Consider the following 18,062-nt stretch of genomic DNA (forward strand, 5'->3'; position numbering starts at 1 on the left):
ATGCAGCAAAATCCATACATGTATGTACACATGTGTACATAGGCTTCATAGATATGTTGCAATAAATGCATGCAGATCAGGGTCAGAGCTTGTTGCTTCCCCCACATTCATTCCACTTGCACCAAATGTCTGAAAAGGTCTTGTTAGGCTCGCAGGAGGTGGGAAGAGTACATGTTTTGCATGTAGACAGTCTTGGGTTCAGTCCCTGGCATCTCTTGTTAAAATGATCACAGGCAACAAGCCTGAAGTGAGGGGGAAGCCTCCACCTGCGATCCTGGAGACCCAGGGCCAAAGAGAAGAGACAGTACTGGGATACATAGATCAATAGTCTGATAAAATAGCTTTAAAGATGAGCTGCAAGGAAATTTGAAGATAGGCTTTAAAGAACACAAATCAAATAACATTTCCCATTTTATAATTCAGACAATTTTTGAACAAACGTGGATTCTATTTGATTGCTGTAGCAACTGATCAAGCCTTTATACTACTTTGCAGCACAATCCAAAACCTTTGGCTATTAAGACTGCATGCCTTTTGCTCTACAGAATTATATTTCCTAAGAAATAAGGAGGGGGTAGCTGTGCTAATGGATTTCTGTACAGCTCTCTCTGCACACATGCAAGAACTCTAAGCAAGATCCCTACTTGAAGACATGCAATCCTATGCACAGTTACTTGCGTGTAAATCCCAATGAATTCAGGAGTACTTATTTCCCAACCAGATCAAGCAGTAAGTACTCGGAAATTTCCAGCAGCGAGGAATAACTGTTATTGGGCAGAACACCTGTTTTTCCATGACACAAGGAAGTCAATGTACATGTTATTTGGTGGGCAGAGTATAAGTTGTCTCTCCTATTTTTAAATGCTAAGGATATCATGCACTGGTTCACCCTAAAAGCATCTGTGAACACTCATATTAGAGCAAATGTATCTCAAATAAGATGACAGCTGCATCAGCCAGAAAAGCAAAAGTGATCCTATCCAGCTTTAGTCATTGATCAACCTAACAGATGTGGTGGCATGCGTCACCATGCAGCCAGGAAAAAAATACCAAAAGAAATGCAATCTTCAAAACAGAGTTTCCCAAGATCAAACCAGAAAGACAAAAGAGTTGAACGAAGAGAGATCAACACAAGCCAGCATGATGTAGAGGCTGGAGTGCCTGTCTAGATTCTGGGAGACCCAGGTTCAAATCCCTATTTTGCCATGGAAGCTTGCTGGGTGACCTTGGGCCAGTCAGATACTATCAGCTTCACCAGTCTCACAATCTGGTTGTAAAGATAAAATGGAGTAGAGGAAAACATTGTAAGCCACTTTTTGTCCCCACTGGTGAGAAAAGTGAAATAATCAATAAAGTAAATAAATGTTGGCTTGGTATTCAAAGGGCTTTTGAGTGGTTCAATACCAGCAGTATACATACTTTAATTCCCAAACAGCAGGTTGGTATAGAAGGGGCCCAAATTTCCAACGACTTTCTTGAGAGAAAAGGTCAGTAATTCCTACGTAAAAAAAGGGTAGGTGCTAATCCCCCCATCACAGAGCTGCAGCTGTTAAAAAACAGAAGCCTTCTTCAGATCAGCATCAGTCAACCCTAACAAGGAACACAATTAATAAAAACAACCATTAGCCCCCCAATGGCATATGGCCATTCCCTTTCACAAAAACATACACAGACACACAAAATCAATGACTTATCCTGAAGATTTATATACAACAGGAATAAAAATTGGTGAAATACATCATTACCCTCCACTTTGATAATCAAAGGAATGACTCAGCTGCGGCTTGGTATTCAAAGTGGTCCAAAACCAGCAATGTATATATTTTAATTCCACAAATGGGCAGCAGGTTGGTACAGAAGCGGCCCATCATAGCAAACAGTGAGCAGCAAGTCTTGAGGATGACGTGCAGTGACAGAAGAACCCACAACAATCTCTGCCAGCTTCCAAGGTGGGGAAGGTACAGAACACTGAGGTTGTGGCAGATAAAAAGAACTTAAGCCAGTGATAGAAAGGGGGCTTCAAATTTGCTAAAAAGGAGTTTTTTTGGCTCAGATTCACCCTTTGAAAACCAGTCTGTCCAGACCAGGTGCTGCCAACCTCTGCTTCCTTTGTTCCCAACGAAAGGAGAAACTTCAGCCACTCAACTGGAAAATGCTACCCAGACTTGGAGGTGTAATCAAATGGCTGTTCACATACATTTTAAATAGTAAACAGCCTTGCCATTCCAGTGTCCTCCTCAGATGACAGAAATAAGTCCTCATGTGGGAGAGACAAAACCAGCTATGCAGGCATCACCCACAGCAGAAATACAATATTGCCAAAGCTGCAATCAACTGGTAATGATGAAGTATGTTCCATGGGCTGTTTCAAAAGCATGCACAGATAGGGAACCAACTTGTACTGGGGCTTTGGTAGAAGTGCTGGACTTGGGAGAATAACTTCAAATCTCAAATGTCTTACAAACTCACTGCGTAACCTTGCACAAGTTGTCCTGTGTCATTTCTCATGTCTGGAATTAACAATGATATTGGCCTCTCTCTCAACAGGGAAATAAATTTTAATACTGTAAAGTACTTTATACATTTGCAGAGCCCACACATGTTTACTAGGAATTAAGTCCTGTTCATCTTTGGGACTTACAGTCAAGCAAATGTTCATAAGACTGTGGTATAAATGATAAATAAATATACTTGGGCCAGATGTGGACACAAATCACATCTGTGTTATAATATTACCTCATTCCCAATAGAAGAGAGAATGAATATTCAACATGTCAAGGGAATTATGGGAGGGGGGCATCTGACAGTCCTAGTGAAGAAAATGGGAAAACCTCCAAGTGTTTCCTCCAGATATTTCATAATTTCTCTATTGCCAAACATATACTAGATTGTATCCAATCAGGTTTTCTACTGGAGAAAAAGGGAGAAGGGATCCCATTTGTGCTGGAGATCATGGACAAAAGCCATGTGGGCAGAGGCTGTAGTAAGGAAGGGGATTGGGCAAGTTGGAGAAGAAAAGCTGACTGGATCCAACCCATTATATCAGTAAGTTTTTAAAAACTTTCACAACTTTTCCTGCAAAAAATATTATTGCCAAGAAAACCAGCAATGATACTTGGGTTGTTTAAGGATTCCTCAAAATATAGCAATATTTTCTATTCTCCACATGTCCAAATTGAGAGCTGCTATGGCTTCCATTTGTTTCCTTATCATCCTTACTGGGATTTAAGACAGCTGTAGGCCTGGGTGCAGGCCTACAGCTAGCTACCCTCTCAGCAAGCAGAGGAACCTGATAACTCAAAAGTCTCGTCCCTTTTGACCCCAGCCAGGCTGCTGTGGCATTATTCAAAAACTCTTATCCAACATTTTCCCTTTGTTTGTCTATTAGGAAAAGTACTATTGTCATTCTTTCCTAAATATAATAAAAGGTCACAGGACACCATTACTCCATTTCCTGGTTTTGCTGTGAAACTGCTTCAAAACAGAGAGAGGGAAAATCTTCAGTATAGGCAGTCTGACTTTCCTCCAACCCCAATCTTTTCCAGGCAGCTGAGTATGCACACTACTGTCCCCATATTTACTCTAAAAGCTGCCACCCACCTCCATCTAGGGTGACATGCATGCCCCATGCGCCACAAGCAACTATGCAGGGGACAATTTGAGCATCACCACATTCATGTCACCATTTGTTCACTGGATCTCATTACAAACCAAACAGCAACTGTATCTTGTCTCCATATCCTAAAATGTTAAGACTTTACAGATAATACATTTCATCATTATCATCATCATGTGATCAGACTGCAGGGTTCTTTCCAGAATAGCCAGATCCCTCCCCCAAGTTTACAATATCAAATGGAGATCTGGTAGTGTATGCAATTTCAGTTTTAGCAATCTCTGAAACAGGAACAAGTTCTACTGCAGACCAACATGGCTATCCACCTAACTAGGAACAAGTAAAGGCTCACACAGCAACAAAAAGAAACTAGCAACTGGTATGAATGAGTCTCTATTCATTTGGCACTTTGGGGATAAACATCTGCCTGGATTACAGAATACAATCAGAAGTACAGACAGAAGTCCTGAACAAATCAGATACCTTTTCCACCACAGATGCTGACTTGGACTGACAGCAAGCATCACTTGTCAGATCATGTGTTGAAGGACGCAGGCCTAACATATTCCCCAAATTTAAGGATTCAAGTGAAAAACACAAACGGATAGAACCTATGAAATTAGCAGATGACCATTGGAGTCAATCACAATACACTACAAAACAGTATCATTTTTTAAAAACAACACAAAGTTTGGAGGCCCAATTTAGCAATCTTATCAATCTGAGCTATTCCAAATAATGATTAGAATCATTAGCAGTAGCCTTGCTATTCATAAATCAACCACGCACCACATTACACAGGTTATTTAACAAGAGAGAATTAAACTGGCTCATAAAATACTTGTCATGTGCCCAGCAACAGGTTATCTGGATATACCAGCCCTGGAAGCTACACTCTGAATCGGAAAAATTGTGTTTAGGGACAGGCATTCTGCACATGCTCAGGCACACTTTTTATTATTACTTCACCTGCACCACAGCACTTAAAAAAAAATAAACCCCGGGGGCAGAGTAATTTTTGCCAAGAAAAAGAAGATGCGCAAGCCCCTCCACACTTCAGCAGAACTACCAGGAGGTACAACGGCTCCGCAGAAGGCGATTCTTCGCAGGCTTGCGTGTCGCCAGAGCTGCGCCCCGGCCCAGAGCCCAGCTCAGCCCCTTTCTCCGCAAGGCAACGTGCCCCCAGCCCACGCGCGCAAGCAGAGAAAGCGCTCCGCAGCTGGCGGGGGGGGGGGGGGCGGAGAACCGGCAGGAGAAGCCCCGCCGCGTCCCTAGCTCGCTCACCCGCTTCCATGGCTGCGACGCTCCCCGCCGAAATTCCACCTCTCGCTCGGTCTGCTCGGTCGCTACTCCACAAACTCTCGGCTAGGCAAGAGCAGACCCGCTCTCCCGAGTTGACACATTTGAGCCGAGCCCCATTGGCTAGTGGCGCCGTCGCTCCCTCACCAGGCCCCGCCCTCGCCCTGCCCACTCTCCCCCTGTGGTACACGTGGGCGCTCGCCCCAGTCCACCACCCGGCGGGAGGCTCCCGCAGGCTGCTGGGGCCCGGTGTCGCCTGGCGCCGTGCGGCGATTTGCGATCCGCCGGCTCGTCCACCCCTCGGGAATCTCCGGAGGCAGATGCATCTGAAACGCAGGCTGCCACAGTCATCGGAAGAGACTCCAGGCTTCTTCCCGCATAGCTGCTTCAGCTCGCTCTCCTGCTGGGTACTTTGGCTCCCCGTCTTAATCGTACGGGCGATTTGGAAGTTAATGTCTGAAGCTCTGCAGTCCTTAATACAGTGTATATGAAATGCCTTCCCCCCCCCCCGCCCCAGCATAATCATATATGAGTTTTAGATTCAAAGCAAGAATACGTGCGGTGGGTGGGTGGCGGGGATCTCCGTTCCACTCCTCGAGAGGCTCACACGTTGCAGGATAGAAGCCTTGTTCGGTCGTGCAGGAATAGCATCTGCCTTCTCCACGCTTGATGGCTCCCAGCCAAATGGACTCAGTTGGGAAGCGTTGCATTTAAGGTACAATACATGTAGGGATTCTGTCTGGTGTTTTATGTGCGAAGGGGCCGTCGCATTCCAAGGAGATTAATACACATGGGATGGAAGGGGGGTTGCTTCTGTTGTTTTCTTCAGTCGTTTTCAGACATTACAACCACTTGTACTGATAGCCCAGCAACAGGGGTATGGTATAGTGGTTAGAACGGGGCTGCTCAATATGGTGCCCATGGGTGCCATAGCAACTGCCACCTTTGCTGATGCTTGCCAAACCTTTTTAGAAACAGGTGGGGCTTCTGATTGGCCATTGGAGGTCTAACTGACTGCAGATTTTTTAAAGTTGGCTTTTTAAAAGTTTCACTACTGTGTATGTATGCAAGCAAATATTTTTAAATAATAATTTTAAATAGATCTGTATTACTGTTAGAGTTATGCATAACCTCACTCTCTCCTCTGGAGGCAGCCATTTTGTAGTTGCGCCCACCGTCCTGGCTGTGTCAGAATTCCAAAGGGGCCCGCAGGCTCAAAAACAGTGGGGAAGCCTGGGTTAGAGTGTTGATTTGGCAGGGGGGGGGGGTTCAAAGTCTCAGCAGAGTTCTGGCAACCCCGTAGTGTTTCCAAGGCAAGAGACATTCAGAAGTAGTTTGCCATTGCCTGCTTCTGCAAAGCAACCCTGGACTTCCTTGGTGGTCTCCCATCCAACTACTAGCCAGGGTTGATGCTGCTTAACTTACAAGATTGTCTTAACCTGAGCTATTAGAATCTAGGAAATCTTCATTCAAACCCCTTCTATGCCATTGAAGCATAACCTTGGACCAGTCACACACACACTGTCTAGCCAACCTCACAGGGTTCTAGTGAGGGTAAAATGGAGGAGAATAGAAGCATGTAAGCTGCTTTAGGGTTGGGTATAAATGAGGCAAATAAACATGGACACCATTGGGGAGAGAAAGGTTGGGTATAAATGAGGCAAATAAACATGGACACCATTTTGTGCGAACAGGACAACATAAGTTCTGGGTTTATGTACACACTACTCCAAACCATTGGAGTTTATTGTACCGCAGTGGTAGCATGCAAATTCTGCATTTTGCTCAACTAAAAAAAACCAAAAAAAACTCAGCACATTTCAGGAGCATCAGAGGTACCACAGACCCTTGAATGTTTTCCTGGTACACTTTTAGATGAGTGGCCATTTTGGTCTGCAGTAGAACAGCGGGGTTTGAGTCCAGTGGCACCTTAGAGATCAGGTAGACTTCCAGGGTGTAAGCTTTTGAGAGTCAGAGCTCCCTTCTTCAGACACAAGTAGGAATGGAGATCCCTGAGAGCTCTGACTCTCAAAAGCTTACACCTTGAAAATCTTGTTGCTCTCTAAAGTGCCACTGGAATCAAATCGTCCTGTTCCTGGTACACACGGTTGTAACATCTGAAAAGGACTTCACTACATTCACATAAAGGTCCTACACATGTGAGTTGCTCTTCCTGCAATCAGGCACTCTTCTTTTTCAACTTCCCTGATAGTGAACATATGCAAATCTGGGGTGGTGCCAGATAGTGTGAGGGTGTCTTCCCTCTCTGTGGCACATGTGTTCGGTCTTCCCAGATCGTTATCTGAAAAAAAATACAGGTATAAGTCCTCATTGGATGACAATGATGTGGTCACGGTATAATGAAGTAAATATAGTATATAGTGCTTTGATGAGAATGAGCCCGGAATTTCCTATTACACTAGTCTCAGCTGGCAAATAGTACCAACAAATGTAAGCATTTTATTGCAGTTTTCACAAATAGACAATTTCCTGAAGGCTCAGGAGGATCACCTGCATGGGCTCATATTTTACAAATTTATTATTGGTGTAATGGTTCAACAATATGAAAATATGGCTGCATATTTTAAAAACAGTGTTAAGGGACAAGTCCAGAGGAGAAACAGACTTAAAATCTACAGATACTAGCCATGGTGCCTTATATTATCATCTCATACATGATAAATTTAAATGACTGCAGTTCCAAGAGAGGTGAGACAAGGTGGATTTTGCATTTGTTGCCAAAGCTGGGATTGTCTAGCTAAACTTCTACTGACAGAAACAGCCTGGAATCTCATTCCCCACACCCACAGGTGACGCATCCGATGGACTCACCCATTGCAGACTCATCCTCAGGTACTGAAATGGCATGGTTACCACCTACAAATATCAGACTGGTTTATTTAGTGGGAATCAAGCGCCCACACTTAAGTGTGTGTAGATAGATACAGCAGTATTCACTGGGACTGGCAAAGACTTCCATATTCATACTCTTCTTAACACTGAAGTTAATGAGTTAACACTGAAGTGTTAAGAGTTGATCAGGGAAGTGAGAGAGAGGGTGTAATTTTGACTTGGAGATTAAGTTAGCAAATGGAAAATCCACTTAGAAGCAAATGGCTCCAAACTATTGTAATACTGTGGATGTTGTGAAAAGAGAATGGCTATTTAGAGCAAGGGTGTGAGAAATCGCAGTGCAACACAAAACATATGACTAACTAGCAAGACTACTCATTCCTTAGAATAATAGTTCTCCAAGTTGCTTGTGGTTTATTGGGGCACTAGCAATAAGGCCCGTTGTTTGGGAAAATACAATGGGCCCTAGCAGCGCTTCCTCCCGCGCCTCCCCGTGGCATTAGTCGGGGTGGGATCGGGGAAGAGATTGGGGGCTCACTCCTCCTCCGGCTGCTTGGTTTGTGTGTGGTCCTCCCAAGGCCCCACGGAGATGGCGGGGAGTAGGGTTGCCAGCCTCCAGGTGGCTGAAGAAACGCTCAGCTACAGCAGGCTGAAGAAACGCTCAGTTACAGCACCTACGCTGGATCTTTGGATTTGGAGGCCACTGCTTTGGCATTTGTGCAATATACTGGGAATTTTTTTCCTTATATGCTCATGGACTGTTGAACTTTACCAGTTGGACTTACATGTATATGGTTGCACAATACCAGTTGGATTGGTTTGCATGTTGATTGTTCTTAATTGTATTATTTATTGTATGCACAATATTAGAACTTTGCACTTTAAAATACTAAAAAATATTTTAAAAGTTTTTCTAGAGATTGTGGAACCTTGTAGTTCCTGTACACCGGAATTGTTTGTAGTTTCTAGCCTCCAGGTGGTAGCTGGAGATCTCCCGGAATTACAACTGATCTCCAGGCAACCGAGACCAGTTTCCCTGGAGAAAATGGCTGCTCTGAAGTATGAATTCTATGGCATCATACCCCACTGAGGCTCCTCCCCTTCCTCAAACCACACCCTCTCCAGGCTCCACCCCCAAATCTCCAAGAATTTCCCAACTTGGACCTGGCAACCCTAGCGTGGGGCTCTGCGCTCCTGGCTGCTGCAGGATCTTGGGAGGGCCTCACCGCTGTGCTGACTCAGCCTTCCCACAATGGCAGTGAGCTCCTTGGGCATGGTGACGGTGGCGGGCTCTTCCAAAGCAGCAGCAGCGAACTCCTCGGAAGCCCCAAGGCAGCAGGAAGGCCCGGCGCTGGGTCTTTCCAGGCCTCTGAAGGCCCTGAGAAGGCAGCAGGGAGGCAAACCAGTTTGCCCCCAACTCACTTCTTATCCCTGCATACTGCGCCTGTGGGGAGATAAGAAGTGAGTAATTGGCAACACGGTTTGCCTTTTATATAGTAGGATGAGTTTCCATGAGCACCAGCACAAGGGGAGAGGAGGAAATCACAAAATTCATCTTCTAATGCCAGGTTTTTAGACCTACCTAAAATAAAAGCCCATGCCATATAAGCCAGTCAAGTTTCTGAGGTGTTTCTGAAATTTAGGTCCTCTCTGCTCTGGATTTGCTCTGTCTAAACCAGTTTTAGTTTGTTTTTGAATTGGCTTTAAAAGTGACTTGCTCATTTGCTTCCTTCCAAGTAATACATGACTGGGGTGTGTGCCAGGGATTTGGCATAATGATTTTCAGAACTTGTGCCAACAGGGCAACCACCTGTGTTGGTTGCACTACTGTTTTGCTTCTTTGGATTACATCTTCCATGGACTTTAGAGGCAACTGGCACAACATGTGACCTCCTGAGCAGAATGCAGCTCCCTAATCATATGTGGTAGCACACAAGGGGCTTGAAAAACTCCTGCCTTTGCCACCTACTGTAAAAATGGGGAGGTGTTGAGCACCTGACACACCTCATTGTATTCAGTGAGGTGAGCCACCAGATGTGTAGACCTGTTTTAAGGTATGATGTTGGTCCATTGGATCCAATTCTGAACCCTTTGCTTTTGATCTCATTAAATTGGACCTTGTTTTGTTTTAGTGACACACACAGAAGCTCAAACAGGTTTTGATTAATTGCATAGTGACAAAGCGGCTTAAAATGGTAGTTAGAAGACAGGAATATCTTCATGCACCTGCAGTGAAAAAAAGTCCCTCTCCTGAAGTCTTCCTCTTTTTTATTGTCACCTGAAGTAATTAATAATACAACTGTGAGTTTCAGAGGTGTTTTTTTCCAGCATTTGCTAATCTTGGATTTCCACACTATTTGAAATGCCAACATTTTTAGCAAGTGAATGTAGAATCTTCTTTGTGAGTAACTGCAACAACAGTCAGTAGGTGGCAATATGTAACTGTGCAATCATCATAGCTGCCTGCTTCTCATCAAACTTCACATCAGGAAACTAACAGGCACAAAAGCATTCTTTCAAAGTGACAATATACACCTTTGATATACTTTCTTCTCCTGAAGAAAAAGATCAAAGTTTTAAAAAATGGTCTTTTGCAAACCAATCTTCCTTTTTTAAACTAGGTTGTTTTTATCATGGTCACCTCTTCATAATTTCAAGGCATCATGTATTTACTTACTTATTTACTTCACTTTACCCCTCTTTTCTCCCCAATGGAGATCCAAATCAGTTTAAATTGCCAATTACTTAGCAATGTTTTTGATTAAAAAAAACAATTCTAAACAACAAAGGGGATACAGAGAGAAAAAATAAGGAAAAACAGAAATACCCCTTACACTAAGGGAACATTAGGATATCCGTTACACAGATTAGCTAGAGCACAATCACCATGCATCATTTGAGTATCATGTTCAAGCCCACAACAACCATTCTCAGAGACATTTCCTCTCTCTTCTACTATGTCTCACCATTAAACCAAACACCAAACATATTATTATGATTCAGTATTTAACAGTATTTGCTGCTGTACCCCTCCTACTTCCAAACCAATAGCATAGAATACTTCATGATGTGTACATTTCAATTCTAGCAATACTATCCTACAATGCACCAAACTATGCTAACAATACTATACTAATCAAATTAAATAATATGTTTCCATTTTGGAAACTTTGAGACTTAAACGATATTTCAATAACCTCTGTCAACCTGAGTTCCTATCCAAATTTACATTATTTACATTATTTATTCCTATCTTTTATTTCTCATCTTTATCTACAATAGGCAAAGTAATTTTCCCATTTCTTTTTGAATTCTCTGATAGGTTTTCTATTTATATAATTTGTTAATTTTGCCAATGCCACATATTCTGTCACTTTATCTTTCCAGTTCTCTCTGGTTGGGCATTCTTCGTCTTTCCATTTACTTGCCATTGCTGCTGTTAGCATATACCTCAAAGATTCATGTAGTATTTTCTCAATATTATCTGGCATTATTCTCAACAGCATAATCTCTGGTTTCATTGCAAAATCCGTTTTTAAGATCTTTTGAATCTCCACATGTATTTCTTTCCATTAAAAAAAAATTTTTTTTTGCACACCCACCACGTGGTAAAAGGTGCCTTCTATTTCTTTACACTTCCAACACAACCCTCTGTATTTCTTATCCATTTTTGCTATATCTTTTGTAGTTATATACCATCGATAGAACATCTTGTACCAGTTTTCTCATAATGTTTGGTTTGCAATAAATTTTATACCCCTCATCCATAAATTTTCCCACTTTTGGAATGTTATCACTTCTCCAAAATTCCAAATCCCTTTTGACATACACATGTTAACTTGTTCTGTTTCTGTATCATATTGAAGTGGAAGTTTATAAACTTGCCCCAACATGTAGTCTTTCCACTGAATGATTATCTTTTCAAAATCTGTTAGATCTCTTAATCGGCCTCCGTGATCTTTAACCACTTCCTTTAGTCTGGAAATTGCCTGAAGATATATCAGCCATTGTATCTTCTTACTTTCTTCTTCTTTTTTTAATTTAAACAAAATTTTATTAATAAAATGCATACTTCTTACCTTCTTCATTAATTGATTGCCATGCTTTTATTTTTCTTTGAGAGTTTATCATATCTTTATAGATTATGAAATCATTAGCTTTCCTCGTATGTTTAGCAAAGAAGGCATCTATTGGTGACAGTACTGGTGATATCGGTGGGCTAATCCTTATTCTCACAGAATCCCAAATTTTAAGCAGACTGTCTCTAATTACATGACTTGTGTGTTGTATTCTTGGCCTTTTCTTAAGCCAAAGGTAATTATGTAACCCCTCTGTCAGGTCTGCTGCTTCTAGCTTTATTAACCTATCATTTGGATTCTGGATCCAATCTGTAATCCAGACCAGGTCTGCAGTTTGATAATGTAACTTAATATTTGGTATGCCTAGGCCACCTCTTCTTTTTTCGTCTTGTAACACCTTAAATCTGACTCTTGGTTTTTTGCCATTCCAGATGAATTTACTTATTTGTTTTTGCCAATTTCTCAATGTCTTTTCTTGTATGTTAATTGGAATCATTTGAAATAAAAAATTAAATTTTGGCAAAATGTTCATTTTTATTGTGGAAATTCTTCCTAGCCAAGATAATTTTAATTTAGACCATCTTTCAAGATCTCCCTCTATTCTCTTCCAGAGTACTTCATAGTTGTCTTTAAATAATGTGTCTTTTAGTCCTGTCAAATTAATGCCCAAGTATTTCACTTGATCTGTTGCTATCTCACATCCTGTCATTTCCTTAATTTTTTCCTCTTCTTGTTTTATTAAATATTTAGAAATTATTTGGGGTTTTTTTCTTATTGAATATAGATTACCAACTCTTTACTTCAATATTGGCAGAAAGGCTAAGAAAATGTATAGCAAAAATAATACATCTAGATCAGACGGGATTTGTACCTAAGAGATTAATGAGGGATAACGTTAGATTTGTAGTAGATGCAATGAAATTTATGGAGAAGAAAGATACAAAGTGGCATGTATGTTTTCAGATGCTAAAAAGACATTTTATAATCTTTCTTGGACTTTCTTACAAAAAGTACTAGGAAATTTAAATTGTGGTCCCAAATTTGAGAACTGGATACAAGGAATCTATACAAAGCAAAATGCAAAAAAAAAGATTAATGGAGTGACAACAGAAGGTCTTCAAACTGAAGAGGGGACCAGACAAGGGTGTCCACTATCACCACAACTATTTATTTTAGCTATGGAAGTTTTTGCATCAAGGGTGGAACAAGATTCTAAAATTAAAGGTTTAACACGTGTTGATGGCGAAGAATTCAAATTGAAAAGTTACGCTGGTGATGTGGTCCTGACAATTATGAATCCACATGAGTCACTACACTGTGTCATAAAACATCTTACAAAATTCGGATCTTTTTCGGGATTTAATGTTTTTGATTTTTAAGATGCGTTTTATTTTCTGAGATCCAGTGTGGTGTTATGGTATTGAAGCAGAGTCTAGAAGACCTGGGTTTAGCTCACATGAAGCTAGGTGACCTAGAGCCAGTCAGTCTGCCTCTTACAGGGCAGTTGTGAGATTAACATTTAAAATTAGCACAATTAAAAACTCAAAATACTACCCCCCCCAAAAAAAAGGATACCTGCAGTTTATATCCCATGGCAAATAAGATGGTCTTGCAGCACCTCTTAAAAAATTCTAAAGATAGCACCCTCCTCCACCTCCTCAGGAAGCCCTTTCCACAAAGGGAGAGTTACAGTGGAGAAAGCACAGGCTCTGACTGGTGCCAGGTGGGCTAATTTACATCAGAAATAGCCAGGAAGCTGGTCCACAGGAATGAAGAAATGAAATATGCCACTCAGAAAACCTTGGAGGATGGGTAGCATAAAAATGTGATAGAGATCTCAAAGGAGCTATTGCTATTGCATCATGACAATGGAAATATCTAATGGTAGAAATTAGGCTAAACATTAGGAAGAACTTCCTGACAGAGCGGTCCCTCAGTGGAACAGGCTTCCTCAGGAGGTGGTGGTTTTTAAGCAGAGGCTAGATGGCCATGTGACAGGGCAGGAAGGGTTACATCAGTGCTTAGTTCTCATGGCCCCTTCTTACACGCCCAGAGTAATGCCGATCACCACTTTGGGGTCAGGAAGCAATTTTTCCCAGGCCACTTTGGCTGGGGATCGTGACGGTGTTTTGCCATCTTCTGAGCATGGAGCAGGGGTCACTGGGTGTGTGTGTGGGTAGTTGTAAATTTCTTACAGGGGGTTGGACTAGATGGCCCTGAAGGTACCTTCCAACCCTATGATTCTATGATTCGAATTGCACCAACTCACAACAGCATCACAGTGTCAGTTTCAAAAATGGCAAGCAGTTCAGAGGTTGAGAATCAGAACGATGCTTTCAGCACACAGCAAAACACACATCTTCTTGAGAATATAGCAAAATAGTAGTGCAAAGACCACCTATGAACCACTGGGATTGCACTTCCATTCTGCACAATGATAGTAACTGCACTACATTCAAGTATTGTAGAACCAGTTTCCACCAAATATCACTTTAAGCATTTTATTAGAAAAGCAACTTTTTCATTAAGCTTCCTATTCAGAGAACAGCGAATATAAATACAGGCATCTGAGGCAACAGGTGATACTTAGCCTACTTGTGGGGATGACATCTCAGAAGGAAGGCAGCAGCTGCCTGAACAATAAGATGATCTAACAGTCTAGCCAGAGCTGGAACAACATGTGCCTTTCAACAGTCATGCAATCAAAGCACATGTTCACTCCAGGTTACATGCATAAAATGGAATAGTAAATCCATGATTAATACGGTAGTGTGAATATCAGAATCACTTTTTATGTTTTTGATTGTCAACAATGCAGTAGTGTTCATTAAAATGGTTCTCCCCTTGCCCCTTTATAGTCCTGCAAGTAAAGGTTAAGCTGTACTAGCAAAAAAGCAGCTTTGTATTCTATACTATTGTTCTTCAGTGTGACTGTTGGAATGCAGGCAACTCAGCATGCGTGGACACTGGAGGGGGGACTCTATTATTTCCCCTTTACTAGAACCAGACTGTGTATGTTAGATGCCTCTCTTTGTCTGAACTAAAACTTCTATCTGACCCTTCCTCCTCTTTCTGTGTCTTTTGTTCTCTCTCTCTCTTACTGGTTTTTAAGAGGCAAGATGTCTCTGCAGATCTCTCCTGGAGGAGGCAGGCATCTGGGGCGCTCCTGGAAGGTGGAAAGGGGAGGGCGGAGGAGGAGGAGGCAGCTGCCTGGGCTGCTCCTGGTGGGTGGAAAGGGGAGGAGGAGGCAGCCGCCCAGGGCACTCCTGCACCCATCCAGCAGGTGGAAAGGCCAGGAGCACAGGGAGGGGAGGATGCAGGCACCCTGGCAATCTTGTGCACTGGGCAGCGGCCCGTTCTGGCCCCCTTGGGTCTGGATCGGGCGGCCACAAATGGGAGTGACTCTCCACTTATCCCCACTAGGGGTGCGCTATCACACCTGCGCTCTAGAATAACCGGTGAGTTGTCTGGAACATGCTTACTCAATTATGTAGTAAGATTACACAAACCACCAAATGCTGCCATCTCTGTCCTGAGCCAGTGCCTGACTCTAGTGGTCAAGTAGCTAATAAAGAATTAACTAACACTGAATCTTGGCAAGGAGAAGTTGATGCTGATCAGCAAGGCATTGAAGAGATTTTTATTCTGCCTGTTAGATGGTGTTCAACTTTCTCTGAGCAATACCATTAAAAGGCTTTGTATTAGACTAATTAGTACAGAGCAGGTAGTGTCATTAGACAAGAATGCTTTACCAACAATATTTGGTCTGCAAGCTTTCCCTTCAATTGGAGACTGATCTGACCACACAAATCCCAGTAACAATAACCTAGAGGATTCATTATTATAACATACTTTATGTGGGGCTGCCCTTAGAGACTATTCAGACTACAAGACATACAAAATGCAGCACCCCACTTGTTGTCAAGGGCTGGCTACAGAGATCACATGAGGCCTATTTTAGAACCATTACATTGGCTGTGTATTGGTTTCTGAGTCTAATTCAAGTTCTTACCTTTAAAGCCCTTTATAACCTACATCTCACATACCTCAAGGATCATCTCACCCCGTGATAACACATGCATCAGTTCTATGCATATAGAACATATGAACAATGAATGCTCTATGTATTGTCGAAGGCTTTCACGGCCGGAGAACGATGGTTGTTGTGGGTTTTCCGGGCTGTATTGCCGTGGTCTTGGCATTGTAGTTCCTGACGTTTCGCCAGCAGCTGTGGCTGGCATCTTCAGAGGTGTAGCACCAAAAGACAGAGATCTCTCAGTGTCACAGTGTGGAAAAGGAGTTGGCAGGTCATTTGTATCTACTCAGGAGGGGTGGGGTTGAGCTGAGTCATCCTGTAAGAGTTTCCCAGGGTGTGGAATGCTAATGGAGGAAGGCTTCACTGTGTCCTGAGGAGGTTCTTTTGCATATGGATTGGGGCTTGATGTGCTAATCTTCTCTGCAGGGCTATTGTCGAGTATAGAGTGTTTTGTTAGCCTGGTGTTTTTCAGAACTGGAAACCATGCTCTGTTCATTCTTAAGGTTTCTTCTTTCCTGTTGAAGTTTTGCTTATACTTGTGAATTTCAATGGCTTCCCTGTGCAGTCTGACAAAGTAGTTGGAAGTGTTGTCCAGTATTTTGGTGTCCTGGAATAAGATCCTGTGCCCTGTTTGCGTTAGGCTATGTTCAGCCACTGCTGATTTTTCAAGTTGTCCAAGTCTGCAGTGTCTTTCATGTTCTTTTATTCTTGTCTGGATGCTACGCTTTGTGGTCCCGATGTAAACTTGTCCACAGCTGCAGGGTATACGGTATACTCCTGCAGAGGTGAGGGGGTCTCTACTGTCTTTTGCTGATCGTAGCATCTGTTGTATTTTTCGGGTGGGTCTGAATACTGCTTGAAGGTTATGCTTTTTCATAAGCTTTCCCATCTGATCAGTAATTCCTTTGATATATGGCAAAAACACTTTTCCTGTAGGAGACTGTTTTTCCTTGGTTGTTTGATTCATCCTGGGTTTGATTGCTCTTCGGATTTCATTTCTGGAGTAGCCATTTGCCTTAAGTGCGTGGTTTAGATGATTAATTTCCTCATTGAGAAAGTGCGGCTCACATATCCGTCTTGCACGATCCACTAATATTTTCATTATGCCTCTTTTTTGTCGGGGGTGGTGATTGGAGTTTTTGTGTAAGTACCGATCAGTGTGAGTTGGTTTCCTGTAGACCTTGTGACCTAACTGAAAGTTTGCTTTGCGGATGACCAAGGTATCCAGAAATGGGAGTTTTCCCTCGATTTCTTTCTCCATTGTGAATTGTATGTTCAGGTGGATGTTGTTGAGATGATTCAAAAACCATGCTCTTCAGATGATTTTTGAGTAGCTGCTACAATGGAACAATCTTCCAAAGGACATTAGAAAATCTGAAGTTTCAGATTGGCTGCAAGACTAAACTTCACAAATGAGCTTTTGGCTTACAGAATGCATGGGTTTCTCTGGCTTTTTAAAATTTGTCATTGCTGGTATGATGGTTGTTTGTCCCAGTTTCCTGGGAGAAAGGAGGTTTATACATGATTTAAATAAACGAATAAATGACAGCAATACACTATCCACAAGGGATAGTCACAATGCACAATCTTCAGGTTTCCCTCCACATTTTTTGCAACTTGGTATGTTGAAAGAAGGGTATTATTCATCTTTGGTCTTCTTTAAGTAAATATGATTTTAACAATGCTAACAATTAGCAGGCATGGCAGCATTCAGACACCACTGCAACTGTGGCATAAGTGTTTTGTGTTGTTAATGGCATGCAGTAAATAGCTAATGCAGGCTCACTGAGACACAGATTTGCACAAGTTTTGGTTTTTAAAAACTCCTTTGTATCAAAGGATTGAAAATACTCTGCATACTCACAGCATGCTTTGTGCCTTCACCAAATTTGTCATTGTCCTAAAATCACCTAAAATTATTTTAATATTTGGTTTAAATATTAATTTATTTGGTTTGAATAAATGTCTGAGTTCTGTGAGATGCAAGCAGTCGTGAGCACACTATATCTTTCTCCCACGTATAAGTCCCCTGATTATCTATTTATTTTCCTGGCACAATTCAAGATACTGTTTCTGATCTTTGATACTCAAAATGGTTAAATTCCAAAGTGCCTGAAGGAACATCTGCACTCATTCAAACCTTTCCCCCTCTGTAAGATCTGTTGATGAGGTTTCATCT

General features: G+C 42.1%; 1 protein-coding gene across 1 annotated transcript in view; it reads right to left on the reverse strand.

Moving 5' to 3' along the window:
- The window catches only part of DENND2C (DENN domain containing 2C), a 77,533-nt gene extending 72,547 nt beyond the window's left edge, over positions 1–4,986 (reverse strand). The window contains exon 1 of the mRNA XM_054981468.1: positions 4,901–4,986. The gene's annotated coding sequence lies outside the window, so the exon portion shown is untranslated. The remainder of the gene's footprint in view (positions 1–4,900) is intronic.
- Between the last annotated feature and the right edge of the window lie 13,076 nt (positions 4,987–18,062).

This window comes from Eublepharis macularius, chromosome 5 (assembly GCF_028583425.1).
Source record: "Eublepharis macularius isolate TG4126 chromosome 5, MPM_Emac_v1.0, whole genome shotgun sequence".
In the NCBI taxonomy this organism is placed as follows: domain Eukaryota; kingdom Metazoa; phylum Chordata; class Lepidosauria; order Squamata; family Eublepharidae; genus Eublepharis; species Eublepharis macularius.